The sequence below is a fragment of the Protomyctophum parallelum genome, assembly GCF_964188405.1.
Source record: "Protomyctophum parallelum genome assembly, chromosome: 21".
Taxonomy (NCBI): Eukaryota; Metazoa; Chordata; class Actinopteri; order Myctophiformes; family Myctophidae; genus Protomyctophum; species Protomyctophum parallelum.
The window spans coordinates 34386002-34401680 of NC_139713.1; the positions used below are offsets into that span (position 1 = coordinate 34386002).

Genomic DNA, 15679 nt, shown 5'->3' on the forward strand with positions numbered 1-15679 from the left:
GTAGTAGCAGCGGCCATATAGTAGTATATTAGTAATAATAGTAATTTCAGTACTATTTTAGTACAGTAGTAGAACTAGTTGTAGTACGCCATAGCAGCAGTTAGTATAGCAGTAGTCATTGTAGTAGTACTTTTAATAGTAGTAATAGCAGCAGTAAGATATGAAATGTATTTTGGAGATCAGGGTCTTGAATCCTCTGTGGTTCATCCAAGCACAATAGGCTTTATGCAAGCAGATATTTTGGAAATAACGCTTCCGGCGCCGGGGCTGCAAATCTCGCACCAGAAGTTAGATGAAATACATGGCAGTGAATATGGAGCCGGACCATCTCATGAACAAGCACTATTTATGAACCATTGAGACCTTTGTCATATAATCGGTTCAGGAACAGAAGACATTTAAAGGTATATTCAGTGATTTCACTCAAAAAACCTTATAGGTTTCGTTTTTGGCTGTGGGACCCAGCCTTTCGTCCAATCAGGATAGAGAGTCAAAAACGAAACCTAAGGTTTTTTGACCCCCAGGGGTTAACTGGGGACAGGGAGGAACTCCTTATATGGCCAGCACACTCTATAGTAGGGAGGATTATCACAACAAAACAAAAAAATAAGTGATATTTGAATTAAGTGAAATCACTGAATATACCTTTAACACATTATTGTCTGCTGTGTTGCTTTTCGATGTGTACACTGTGTAATTTAATAGAGGTATCTAAAGAGCACAAAGGGCCTACGTTTATGAACGTGCCAAGTATAGACTGTCCACCGTACGTTTCCTGCCTGGCAAACAAATCTTGTGATACCTCTGAGACAGAAACGATACCTCCCGCTGTTTCGATGCTGTTAGAAACTATAGGATGTACTGTGCACATCAAAAAGCAAGTGATTAGAAAACCTGTGATATGTCTTTTCTTTATATTTCCTGAACAGATATGACAAAAGGACGCAATCGTTCATAAATAGTGTTTGTTGTTCAAGAGCTGGTCCAAGCCATCTGGTATACTGCCATGTATTTCATCGCACTTCCGGTGCGAGATTTGCCAGCGATGAGCGTCATGGGGCAGCCCCCCCCCGCGGCGTCCAGTCATGTGACCTCATAGCTTCCGGGCCTCTTCCAACTTCCTTCGCAGGTGTTACCGATGATACTAATGAAGGCTATAGTCTGTTCCACATTTAGTGTACTCCCCATAACTCTGAGAGTATACAAATGGGTTTGTACATTCAGCGGTGATGAGACTACACAGAAATGTGTGGTGGATTTAGGGAATTGGCGTAATGGCCAAATTGGGGCGAACAAGCGTGGAAAAGATAATTGGCTACTCTTAATTATCTTTTTTCTGAGTTGATTTATGTTCATTTAACCACTTGAAAAATCATACTTAATTGATCAGAGAGCGCCCCAGGGCTCTATTGTGAGCATGCAGCCAAAAAAGCACATGAAGCAGCAGATGAGTCAGTCTATGAAAAGTAAAAAGAATAAACTAAAGGGACCAGCCTGATTGGATGAGTCCTCTATGTGTGCCTTGCACTCCCAACAGCAGTGTACTGCACAGGCTCATGAAATAATCTCATATTTTGACAGCAATTGCAGTTTTGCCGCCTGGCAGTAAACCGAGGACAAAAAGATAAATGTCGGTATAGCAGTAGCATTTCATTATCAACCTCATCTTTTAAAATGTGTCGTCCATGACATGGATAAGAGACCTATCGCAAAAATAATAATCAATCACCCAAAAAATATTGTCCAAAGGAGGTAATTAGATATAGGCTATTATGTAACTAAAGTGCACAATGCAAAATTATTGGAAAAGTAACAGTCATGACTCATGATATGTAAAAGGACAAAATGACGCATGTTTTATTTATTTACTCTCATAATACATATTTTATACCTTTGAGAAATTCCAAAGTCCATTTTAGTTTCATATGATGAGCGAAGCTTGTCCTGTACAGTCAACAAAGCAGTATCCAATAGCCAGTGTTACACCAAAAGAATCAGTGGTGGAAAGTAACTAAGTACATGCACTAAAATACTGTACTTACAGTAGAGTGGCAGTTCTCAACTTCTTCGTCCCCAGTCGCTGACAAACACCTGGGCTTCAAAGTTGTGCCCCTGGTCATTGTGGAGCTCCTCTTTTCTTTTAACCCATTCTGAACGGGCACCCATTTTGGTGTCAGCATCATGTTATGCTTTAGCTATTGAAAAATAGCAGATCTACAAGCTCGTATCGCGCCACCGAGTGGCGCGATACGAGCTTGTAGATCTGCTATTTTTGAAAAATCGAAGAGCGACTGACATTTCTAGAATCTGATCTCAGGTCAGAATGGGTTAATCAGACCAGTGTGTGTCCAGCGGAAACCTCATTATGAATCTGATCTCAGGTCAGAAAAGGTTAAGACCTCATATTCCACGGGGGAACTTCAGCCTTTTCAGCTTCACCCAGCTGACTGTTGCTGCTGCCCACAGAGGAGCGCGGAGGGGGCAGCGACTGGGGGTTATGTGTCTTGCTCAGAGACACTTCGGGCACATTGCTGAGGGCTGGAATCGTACCTTTGGACCTCCGGAGTCCTATAGGCGGGCTCACTAACCGTTCAATTAAGGCCTTCGTTCTGAGTTTAACAAACTTAGGACCTAAATGTGTTGTTAGTTGACAACTATTGTAGCAATGTGCCGAAGTGTGTCTGAGCAAGACACAATCGCTGCCCCCTCCGTGAAGCTGAAAAGACTGAAGTTCCCCCGTGGGATATGAGGTCTTAAAATAAAAAAATAAAAGAATAGTCAAACTGCCTTGACCAGGGGCACAACTTTGAAGCCCAGGTGTTGAGAACTACCACTCTACTGTCTACACACACCCAAATTGACGGGTTCGTAGACAGGTTAATCGCACCTTGGCTCCCCAGCTCGCCCGCCGCCCTGTCAGACCGACAGACAGCCAGATTGGGACCCCCACTTGCCCCTGGTCCTGTGGGCTTATACAGAACCACAGTTCACGCCAGTCGTCGGATTGATAATGGCAGTTTTCAGGGCCTGTGGGGCGTGAAACCCGAGAGAAGAGACAATTTGTAGAAGATCTGAGGCCAGGCCTCCAATTTGAAACATTTGTGAAAAGGCCTTTTGGCAGCTGTAGGAGGATTTCAGATGTTGTATAATGTCCTCCAAGTTTTTCTTTTCTTTTTTTTATGTGGAGGCGCTGACTGCTTGTATAATTTTCTGAATGTTGTCAGTGAAGAAGGAGACAAATTCATCGCAGGCCCTGTTGGATAACAGTTCAGAGGCTACTGACACAATAGGATTTGTTAGCTTGTTGACAGTAGCAAATGAGGCATGTGCGTTATTATTGTTGTGACGATGATGTCATAGTAGGACTGCCATTAATTTCTCTGTTCCAAATGATAAATGTGAAGTGTGTGACTGTGTGTGTGTGTGTGTGTGTGTGTGTGTGTAGCACATTGTGTCTTTTAAACATGCTATCTAAATAACATTAGGATTTGCGGTCGAACAAACAGTAAAGTATTGTCTAAGTAACCAACATTTTCATATAACTATAGTATACAAAACAAATCAAAAAGGGCAACAAGAAGTGATAAAAAGAATGTGGATTGCTAGGACATCAGATTGATTGATGGATTGATTGATTGAATACTTTGTTGGCAGAAATGTAAACGGTACAGAGTACAGTCAAACACTTCCAAAAGGATATATCACTGAAAAAAAAGTCGTTGCGGTCTTGTTTCCATTCAGCTCCTGGGCATTCAATTCAAAAATAACAACAAAATTCAAAGAGGTTATAGTTATCTAACTGCATGGGGGAAAATGGGGAGTGAGTGTGCAGTCTTGACTCAGAGGGAGAGGTCATTCCACAGCTTTGGGAGCCAGGCAGGAGGGAGAAGAGCCCCGGACACTGGGAGAGCTTTGGCGAGGCTGCTTTAGGGAAGGGGATGAACAGACTTCCTGTGTTAGCTGATCTTAAGTGAGTGGTAAGGATGTGTGCAGGCATCAAACATGACCCGAAGGAAAGGGGTGCCGTGCCCTTGAGTGCCTTGTAGGTTATCACCAGTGTTTTGAATTGGACGCGGAGCTAGCAGGGGAAGGGAACGCTAAAGGGGGGAAGACGTGGACACTTTGGGAGGTCGAAGGCCAGACGTGCCGCAGCATTCTGGATCAGTTGAAGGGCTTTGAGTGAGCATGCAGGGCATTGCAGGCAGTTCAGCAAGGAGTAATAGTAGTACTAAGTATAGTATAGTATAGTATAGTATAGTATAGTATAGTATAGTATAGTATAGTATAGTATAGTATAGTATAGTAAGCTAGAAGTATGATTAGCAGCAGCAGTAGTAATAGTATTATAGTAATACTATTAGTAGTTATAATACTAGTAGTATTAGTGTAGTAGTACTAATAGTAGTAGTTTTAGTAGTAACAGGAGTTGGAGTAGGAGTTATAGTATAGTATTAGTAGCAGTATAGTAGCCTAGTATTGTCCTGTAGTAGTTGTATGTTGTAGGAAAGGTAGTAGTAGTACTAGTAGCAGTATAGTAATACAAACACACACACACACACACACACACACACACACACACACGCATAAATATACTGTATATAGTTAAGTATACATGACCATTATCTAACTATAAATGTATAGTCTCTGTACGTACGTCTGTAATCCACGTAACTCGAGAACCGTTCGCCCCACCTACTTCAAATTCGACACACGCGGTCCACACCCCCACAGGGAGTGCAGTGCGCGGTGTCGAGTTGGTCGGACCCACGGTTGTCCAGAACCGCCACAAAGGGCCTTTGCCCGGGCTTTGGACATGGCCCCTGCCCATGTGTTCATATGGAGCTGGCCTGTTCTGACATCATTCTTACATCTGCATAGACTCCATATTTGGGCATGCCTGACAAAGAACTCCATACTGTATATGGGCATAAAAGGGACACAGACATAATATCTGGGTGGGGCATGCATTTCCAACTTGCATCGTTCCAAGTAGGCCAGTGCCCAACGGGCACCGCTGTAGAGGCCCTACTGGCACCGCTCTAGTATTTATAATTATTAATAACATCACAAATAAAAAATACATTACCTATAATACCTATGAAATAAAAATAACCTTGGGATATTTCAGCGAGAGATAGAGAGAGAAAAGAAAGATGAGTAGGTCCTCATTAAAAATGCAGAGACCAGATAAGGAGGGAGACGGAGAGAGAGAGAGAGAGAGGGAGAGAGAGGGGATCCTTCCTGTGAAATCTGAGATGGAGAAAGAGGGAAACTTGACACAACATGAACAAAGGATGAAGGAGGGAAGAGAAGAGAAGATGAGAGGAAAAGACTCTTCTCTTCTCTTCTCTTCTCTTCTCTTCTCTTCTCTTCTCTTCTCTTCTCTTCTCTTCTCTTCTCTTCTCTTCTCTTCTCTTCTCTTCTCTTCTCTTCTCTTCTCTTCTCTCGTTCCTAACAGTTAAATTGATAATTACAGGTCACTCACCCATGTAAACGCCCAATATGGTGTGCGTGTATATGTGCACTTGAGTGGTTATCCGTTTGGTGTGTGTGTGTGTGTGTGTGTGTGTGTGTGTGTGCGCGTGTGTGCGTGCGTGCGTATGTGTAATAAGAATGTGGTTGTGCTTGTAGCTAGCCAAGCTGTTGGCTTGTTAAGAATTTAGCCGATGAGTATTTTGCAATGTGTGTGTGTGTGTGTGTGTGTGTGTGTGTGTGCGTGCGTGTGTGTTTGTCTGCCCTTGAAAGTTGCACACACACACACACACACACACACACACACTCACACACACACACACACACACACACACACACACACACACACGTGTGCATGCAAGCACACATGCACATGCACACGCACCCACACCCACGCACAGTCGCACACACACACACACACACACGCATGCATGCATGCATGCAAGCACACATGCACACGCACCCACAAACCAACACACACACACACACGCATGCACGCACGCACACACACACACACACACACACACACACACACACACACACACACACACACACACGTGCACGCACACACACACACACACACACACACACACACACACACACACACACACACACACACACATTGGCAGGAAGTGTCTGTGGGCTTAACAGCTGCTAATTAGTTTTTATGAGATAGAGAGAGATGGAGAGAAAAAAGAGAGTGACAGAATATCTCTTCTCTGCTTTCTCTCTCTCTCTCTACCCATTTTAGCATGCTAATGTCGCTAACATCCATTTTACAGCTGAGCTGACAGAGCGTAGCGCGCTAAGGCTAAGCTAGCATTAAGCGTAACGGCTGTCTGTCTGTGTGTGTGTGTGTGTGTGTGTGTGTGTGTGTGTGTGTGTGTTTGCGTGTGTGTGTGTGTGTGTGTGTGTGTATGTGCGTGCGCGCTTGTGTGTGTGTGTGTGTGTGTGTGTGTGTGAACCATGTAATTTCTCTCCTACTGACACTGAGAATGAACAACAGATGGAGAGAGAGAGAGAGGGAAGTTGTCCCTCTATTATTACTACTAGTACTATGACTACTAGTAGTAGTACTACTATTATTGTTATTACTAGTACAGCTACTACTACTAAATGTCTGAGACTTAATTTGTATTTCAATCTTTACTTGTCTTGAACAAGACTTGAATTCAGTTTTGAAATGGACCTGATTCCTGAATTGAAATAGAAACTTCACTTGGACTTGAGATTTGACTTGAGACTTGACGTTGACCATGCACTGACTGAATTGCGTGACATTGAAACATAAGAATAGACTTGACTTGGATTTTACTTGGTCTAGAAACTTGAATTCAGATTAGAATTGGATCAGAGATTTCAGACTATTTGTTTGTGAGCTGACTAAATACATGCTCCATACATGCTCCCTGGCTTAATGCCGTTTAAGTAGTGTCAAACGCACCCAAACCCGCTGTTTAAGTAGTGTCAAACGCACCCAAACCCGCTGTTTAAGACTTGACTTTGACTCCCCTCGCCTCTCTTCTCCATCCCCTCTTCTCTAAAAAAAACTAAAAGGGGGGAAAGGAAGTATATATACTTATAGTGTAAGTAGGCTAATGAGTTGCTTACTGTCATCCGGTATTAAGGAAAACACAGGAGATTTTAGCACAGCATTTTGTGTATGTATGTGTGTGTGCATGCGTGCGTGTGAGAGAGAGAGAGAAAGACAGAGAGCAGGGGTCAAGAGTCGGCCAAAATCTGTATAGTAGGCCTATGGGCAGTTTATTAATGGTGGCTCCCTCTTGTCTCTTGTCTTCATTCTCTTGTCTCTATGCACTATTTTTGTACTGTCTCCTCCGTTTGATGTCTTGCCACCGGAAAAATTACATAAGTAATGACTTGCTTACTGTTACGTTGTGTCTGTGTACTCATACAATATTAAGGAGAACACAAGACCTTTTAGCACAGTGTGTGTGTGTGTGTGTGTGTGTGTGTGTGTGTGTGTGTGTGTGTGTGTGTGTGTGTGTGTGTGTGTGTGTGTGTGTGTGTGTGTGTGTGTGTGTGTGTGTGTGTGTGTGTGTGCGTGCATGTGTGTGCGTGTGTGCGTGCGTGCGTGCGTGCGTTGGTGTGAGTGTGTGTGTGTGAGAGAGAGAGAGAGAGAGAGAGAGAGAGAGACATAGATAATTATTTTAATGATACAAATTCCTTTATTAACTTACTAAAGGATACAACGAGATACAGCAAGAACAAGAACCCCAAAATAGATGACAAATATATATCACATTATATCCGGAGAAGACAGAACACAAAACACTGGTTTACCTACAGTGATACTCATTAGAAAGAGAGAACTGGCTAGGTCTCCATCCTCCCCCACTCAGCCCTTGCTAAGACAGACAGAAATAGGGACAGAGGCAGGCAGGCAGACACAGAGAGAGACAGACAGATCTTTAATATGTATGAGTATACAGCAAGTATAGGAGGTCTATGCATGTGTGTGCCTATACAGTGTGTGTACTGTGGATCATACACTACAACAACGACAGAATACACAAGGGACAGCAGGGATGCAACGTTCATATATTTATAACATGACAAAGAGAACTTACACAGAAGCATGGATGGAGAGGAACTAAAGCAATGGAGAAGGGGGAAGAAGACAAGTCGGGATGGGGAAGAGGGAGAGACATTTTGTGCTGCTAGTATTTTATTTGTCCGGTGTTTATACTTTCTTTTTTGTATTTCTTTCAGAGCGGGGTCCCCTTCAGATGATGTTTTAAGCTTGATTCATACTCAGTCGTTTGACATTGTCCTGTGCTGAGAATAGCCACCCCATAAGACCGAGACGTGCTGTGAAAATAGATCTATAATAATAACAAGTTCGCAAACGTATTTTTGGCATTGTGTGATTTATAAACATCACGGACGTTAAGACGTGTGATATACAAACTTAGCACTGCATGTTTTGCATGGCACTGTTCTTTTCATAGTTTGCCAACATGGTCCCACAGCACACTCACAACACCCACCACAGTGTGCGACTCGAGGAAATGAGACTCCTACAGACTAGTGTGCACACGACCAGAGGGGACAGGCTGTTATTATTTCTCCCATTTGGAAAGCAGCGGCTTGTTTTTCCTCCTTTCCTTTTTTATTTTATATTTAGAATTAGCTTATTTTGGAAAACCTTTTTTCCAGAAATGTTTTTGAATATGCCATTAAAAAGTATTACAAAAAAAAAACCTCAATGTCAACTGGAGCGCGAGTGTAAAGTCATTCATTGAGTCAACATATTGCCACATGTGCGAGGGGTGCTATGTGTGCTATGTGTGCATAGCTGCCTCTATGTGGATGTATGATATAGTGGGCAGCAGGTCTATATTAGTGTCAAACGTTGCCTGGGGGGAAGTAGGTGTTTCGGGGCCCACTGCCCTCGCTCTTGTGGATGTGGAACGGCTTGAAGCATCTGAAACGGTCTGTTGGTGGGCTGTCCTGTGCTTTGCGTTTGAGGGCAGTAGACGGTGATGCAACTGGTCGGGATACACTCAGTAGCTTGCCTCTCTAGAAGGCCCGTAGGATCTTCGGACTGAATGTCAAACTTCTTCACTCGCTGAGTTGAAAGAGACATTGCTGTGCTCCCTCAGTGAGGTGGACACACACCTCACAACCTGAAGTCACTGAGTTTAGGCTTGAATTGAACTCGAGACTCGTCAACTTGGACTTGAGACATGACATGCGACCCGAATCTTGAGGCTTGACTTGACAGAGCCTTGACTTGGACATTGCACTTTTCTAGTGAGGGGTGATGTTTCTTGGATGATTGCAATTGTGTTTTTCTTCTACTATACTGAACATCGTTCTCTGTTTTTGCAGGGTGACATTGCGGATTATTGGGAAGTTTCAATTGGGAATATCTCATTGAAGTACAAGGTGAGTGCGAATGGATTTCTTTTGGAATATATTTTCTGGTTCTGTACCCAATACTACTACTACTACTACTACTACTACTACCACTACTACCACTACTACTGGTAGTAGTGGTACTACTACCAGTAAGACACCTATACTAGTGTTTGCTCATTTATGACATCTGATAATTATGGATAATTATCCATAATTATCAGATATAATTTTCCTCCACTACTAGTGTAGTCTGTGTAAGCTCTGACATTTGGTTGCACTAGGTCAGCCAGAAGCCTTATTGACACTGAACCAGATGTCCTACTAGTTGTAACAAAGTCGCAACTTTTAGGCCTTTCTGATGCACCAGTCGCCCTCTAGACTGAGGGTGACACACACAGAATGACAGACACATGCACAGACTGCAGACGGGGGCAAAAATGTAATCTCCTCCTCCTGGCCTGTCGGCCTGGTGAAGATAATAAATCCTTCAGCCTATTAATACCTCTATAGTGTGGGTGGGGGGTTCCACCAGCCAAGGCTACTGGTGGACTTGGAATGCTGCCATTCAATACATTTGGGTTTGTTTGTGGGATTGTAGTTCTGAATAATGTCCAAATGAATCAACAATCGCAACCATACAACAACAACATAATGTTTTAGTCACGCCGGAAGCTGCTAAAAATAATACTGATAAATTGTTTTGCTCGTCACAATTCAGAGTGGGCAGTGGGCACACCGTTTGAACGATCTAATAAATAATATGACTGAAATAATATTGCTCTTTTCCGCTATACCACCACCACCACTACTACTACTTCTATTGTACTTCTACTAGTACTAGTTCTTCTACTACTAATACTACTGCTACTGTACTAATAGGCCGTAATACATTCAGTGTGTATAAATATTGTGGAGCCATTTCCTGTGCAAAACAAATAGACAAAGAGAAGGCAAGACAGTGGGAGAGAGAGAGAGAGGGAGAGAGAGAGAGAGAGAGAGAGAGAGAGAGAGAGAGGGACTAACTGAATTAGCTAATGTAGCTTGGGACAGATAAGCTAGATAAATGACCTCACTTATCTGTGTGTGTGTGTGTGTGTGTGTGTGTGTGTGTGTGTGTGTGTGTGTGTGTGTGTGTGTGCGTGCGTGCGTGCGTGCGTGCGTGCGTGCGTGCGTGCGTGCGTGCGTGCGTGCGTGCGTGCGTACGTGTGTGTGCGTGCGTGCGTGTGAGAGAGAGTTCATGTGAGCAATGTGTGTGCGTGTGAGAGGCCGACAAGAGAGAGTCAAGAGAGGATGGTTCACATTACACACACGCACGCACACACGCACACACACACACACACACACACACACACACACACACACACACACACACACACACACACACACACACACACACACACACACAGACCATGGCTAGCAGATGGGGAACAGGAATATATTGTGATTGTTGGATTTGTGGCCGACTCTTTGGATTTCGCCCTTGCTGGGTTTTGGGGATGTTTTCGAGTGTTCTTGTTCATATCACAAGAGTCATGGTAATGTAGTTTGTAACATGGCATTTTTAAATATCAGTTCCTTTCAAGCGGAAAGCTGCCGGTCTGAAAGTCCATGAAAACTGAAGTCCATGCAGAAGTGACTTTTGTCTTGCTTTTCTTGCCTTCACCGACAGTCACAGTGTACAGAAACCGGAGAAGAGGGAGAGAGGAGGGGAGTGATATGCAGCATTTAAATTAATCCTTGTCCTAAACCTGTGTGCATAAGATAGCAATTAAAGGGAAAGCGCATCAACACGCCTACAGACACCCCTCCAACCGCAAATAAAGGTGTCGGCATAATGTTTAATGAATATAGTGAGTAGGCTATAGTGGCCGCAAGATTACGCATAGTGGAAGCTCCTAAATGCGTAATTCTTGGGTTGTGATCTGCCTCTGTTGTTGATGGGCATATTGTGAGTGTCGTTGTCTGAACTCAAAACATTGAAAGCGATAGATAGATACATACATAAATACTAAAGTTGCCAAAATCTAGCTGTAGTTTGCAGTACATGGTGAAACTGTAGCAGTGTACACACACACACACACACACACACACACACACACACACACACACACACACACACACACACACACACACACACACACTTTCTCCCTCTAGTAGAAGTAGGCCTATTGGCTCCCGTCCAACTAAAATATGAATTCACTTATTTTAGTATTACAATTACAGCACACCTCCTCTCCTCTCCTGTTCCCTTTTATTTTCTTTTGTTCTCTTCTCATTGGCATAATGCAAATATGGCATTATATTAGTTTGCCATATTTAACCAAGTGCATTGATTGTATTTCTTAGAATTGAACTAAAGAAGAATTCCCTCTCCCTCTCTCTCCGTCTTCTAAGTCTCTGTAGGTCTCTCTCTCTCTCTCTCTCTCTCTCTCTCTCTCTCTCTCTCTCTCTCCAAAAAAGTATATTAAGGCTGTCAAAATTATCGAGTTAACGGCGTTAATTAATTGCGTTAAAATAGTTTAAAGCAATTAACGCATTTGCAGTCTTTTTTTTTTTTTAAGATATTCTTTTGCGGCTTACGCCTTTTATTGATTTTTTAAGGGATAGAAAGTAGGCTGACAGGAAACGGGAGAGAGATGGGGGGATGACATGCGGTAAAGGCCGTGTCGGGTCCGGGAGTCGAACCCGCGGCACACCGCGACTGGATCACCAGTCCAGTGCCCAGACCGTTACGCTACGGCCTGGGCCGCATTTGCAGTCTTGACCCGCAATGTTGTCCCTGAACATGTGCGATCAGTCTCTTGACAGTTCACTTCGTTCAACAGTGTCCCAGATTTCCATAGTCTTCTAGGCGAAAACCCATGCTAAAACACACCCGAAACAGCGGAAAAAACACCAATCTGTCCCGACTCCTGACAGCAAATTAGACGTAATCACTCTCTGGTGCGCGCAGCTCAGCTCTGAGCTCAGAGTTTATCCAAGACACAGAAGTACAACATGCCGATCCCAAAACACTGAGGTAAACTTGATGTTGTTTGATTAAACACAACGTGCCAGCCTGCCACCGAAAACTAGCTTCCCATGTTATTTTTGTGTCAAGGAGAGCTGTGTAACGACGCCTCGGCCAACAAAACACAGCTGTCAAGTGAAGCCTGACTTGTGCTTCGTCGTACGATGCGTTGCATGCTGATGAGAATGGTTGATCTGCAAGCTCACAACGCATCACATCCGGAACGCGTTGTGAGCTTGTAGATCGGCTATTTGCAGGTACAAGGAAGGTACAAGGAATATTACAGTATCAGCATATATGCGCATATTTCACATGGCCCATATATATGACAAGACAGAAGCAAAGTGGAAAAAGGATTAGGCCTACTGATTCGGTGGCATTTCACATTGCAAAATGGTGTAGGAGGAGTGGGCAGCTAAACATTGTAATTAATTTGTATAATGGATGGATGGACATATTGTAAAAGTTGTCACTTTATTAATCCCAAAAGGATTTTTTTATTGGCCCAAATTTCTATGGTTCTATGGGCTATTGACAATAGCTCGCAGCAACGTGTGAAGAACTAAATAGTTTGAATGGTGATTAATCATGATTAATTAATTTTGAAGCTGTGATTAATCTGATTAAAAATTGTAATCATTTGACAGCATTAATATATATAAGCCGCTATACTGTAGGTTGAATGAGAGCCACGCCAACACATCAGCACAACGCCAGAAATATATGGTGTTATTTCAATTATACAATAATAGCATGTCACAATAAGAAATGAAAATGTGTGTTACCAGCAGGCCATTTGAGGGGACGTGGGAGGGCTTCCATCCCCAAAAAATTACCAGAATTCATCCCCCTTGTTAACCAGCGATTCCCACTCCCTCTTCATCCGTAGGTGCAGAATGCAGATAGATAATGATAGATAATGTGTGTCACAGTATGTGTGCGTGAAGATTCTGTGTGTGCAGGTGGTTAAGCTTTGTGTGCAGGTCAGTGCAGGTGGAGAGACGTTGTGTGTGCAGTTGTAGAAGCTTTGCGTGCAGGTGGAGCTGTGAACAATCCTAGGGCTGTCACGATTACACACATACGTTAGTGTATCACACAAATGTAATTGGACTGGCATTGGACATTGGAACATTTAATAGGAATAGAAATGACATATTTCTGTTTACCTTTGTGGGAGCCAAGCAGCTAACGGAGAAGACAAACTCAGACGAAATGAATTAGGCAGATACGATGAAATCATCTCAGTAGGGTGCAGCAAGAAAGCGTGTTGCAATCGGACAGAGTATATTCACTCGACTGGCGTAGAAGCACTGTCCCCGTACCAAAACCTCTCCTATTTATATCCTATTTTTAAGTGTCTATATCCAACTGATATGTCATCCTGGCATATTGGCAAACTGACCGCTTGTTTAGCTGAATATTGCACAAAATGTCCTTTTCCATGTTACCATCTCTCCAATCCCAATCGTTCTGGTATGCATGTACTACACAGTCTGTTAGCAACAGGCCTGAGTTTGTACTTTACAGGCCTCTCATTATGTACCATTCTATATAATTTGGAATGTATTGATTTTTGGACCTTTTGGGCCCAATCCACTTTGCAAAAAAAAAAAAAAACGTTTTACGGTCGGGTCAACCACACCAATGCAACACAAGGAGTTGCAACTGGTGTGGTTTGGGCTTTAGGCTTCACAATGAAAAAGTGCATAGGGCAGATACAGTATGACAAATAACTGAAATATACAAAGAAATTACTGTTTTACTTTATAAAGAGGTTAAAATTGTGGAAGTAGCTGATCTACAAGCGTATAGATCTGCTATTTCTGCTCTTTTATGTATCAACATCTTTCAACATGGAAACGATTATGACAAAACATTTGCGATGATGACAAAAAAATGTGTGATTATTTCAAATAATTGCAATTAGACGATTATGTAATTAATTGTGACAACATTTTTGACCGCCAGCCGAGTTAAAGCCAACTGATCGCAATTGCAGATCAGCTGTTTTCAGCAAAGCGATTTCGGCGCAGAGGAGGTCAGAAGTGAGTGGGCCAAGGACAGACCCCTTGGGGGACCACAGTAAACGGTGGTTCAAAATCCCAGTTCCACTTCTTGCTTTATAACTTCCCAAAACGGTGCCTTCAGCATTTTGCTTTAACCCATTCTGACCTGAGATCAGATTCATACGAGGTTTCCGCCGGACACACACTGGTCTGATGAACCCATTCTGACCTGAGATCAGATTCATACGAGGTTTCCGCCGGACACACACTGGTCTGATGAACCCATTCTGACCTGAGATCAGATTCTAAAAAATGTCAGTCGCTCTTCGATTTTTCAAAAAATAGCAGACCTACAAGCTCGTATCGCGCCACTCGGTGGCGCGATACGAGCTTGTAGATCTGCTATTTTTAAATAGCTAAAGCACAACATGATGCTGACACCAAAATGGGTGCCCGGTCAGAATGGGTTAAAAGTTGAAAAGAGTTCCACTCCTGCAGTCAATTTTAAACACGTTTGTCAGGAGTTACCTAATACGGTGTATAGGCCATCTCAAAACGAGGTGAATCAGGTCTCTAGTGGTAGAAACGTCTGTGGGCAATTGTGTTTTAGATGAAAACTTGGAATGTATGTGTTTTTCGGTATCCAAATGGATACAGCATGGCTTCAATATGGATCTCAGACTTGGCTCCAAAGTGGAACTCAGACTGTGATATCAGTCATCTGTGATTTGTGACTCCACATTTCGGCCAAATTTCATTGAGCTTTTTCAATGAATGATGATATTAAAGTTAGATAAATTATTTCAATATGTACTTAAAAGGCCTGGTGCAATGAAAAATACGGGCATTTTATTTTGAAGTTTCACTCTGAAACAGAAAGCTGTATGTTTTTGAACCAATCAGAACGTGGCATCCCTCCAAACTAACTATGGGACGTAGCTTTGTTACGTGCGCGACGCATGCACACACAACACATGCAGATTGTTTGTTTTCAAAGTGACAGAGACACGGGCAGCAAAGCTCGTAGCTTATTTCTAACCTATACTGTTTTCAGATACATATTTTAGCGTGATGATTAAGTTTAAAACGACTCAAACAAGTAATACACTGTCTGGATGTCATTCTGAATTAGATTAAAAACAGTTCTGTAATCAGAAGCAGCTGTGTTTGGAGGATGACGCAGCAATGGGAATAAAACAGGTGAATTCAATCTATATTAATTTGACACTCGACACGTCATCACGCATCACATTTTCGTTCAAAGGAAGTATTAAATTAAAATGGATTTTTATGGACTTTTGAAGTT

At 42.8% G+C, this 15679-nt stretch overlaps 1 protein-coding gene across 3 annotated transcripts in view; it reads left to right on the forward strand.

Annotated features, from left to right (window-relative positions):
* Positions 1 to 15679, forward strand: part of cntfr (ciliary neurotrophic factor receptor) — an 81778-nt gene that overhangs the window by 3964 nt on the left and 62135 nt on the right. Inside the window, exon 2 of one of the 3 annotated variants that reach the window (XM_083794052.1) lies at positions 9328 to 9384. The exons of the other annotated variants lie outside the window; for them this stretch is intronic. The gene's annotated coding sequence lies outside the window, so the exon portion shown is untranslated. The remainder of the gene's footprint in view (positions 1 to 9327; positions 9385 to 15679) is intronic. 3 annotated transcript variants of the gene reach the window in all.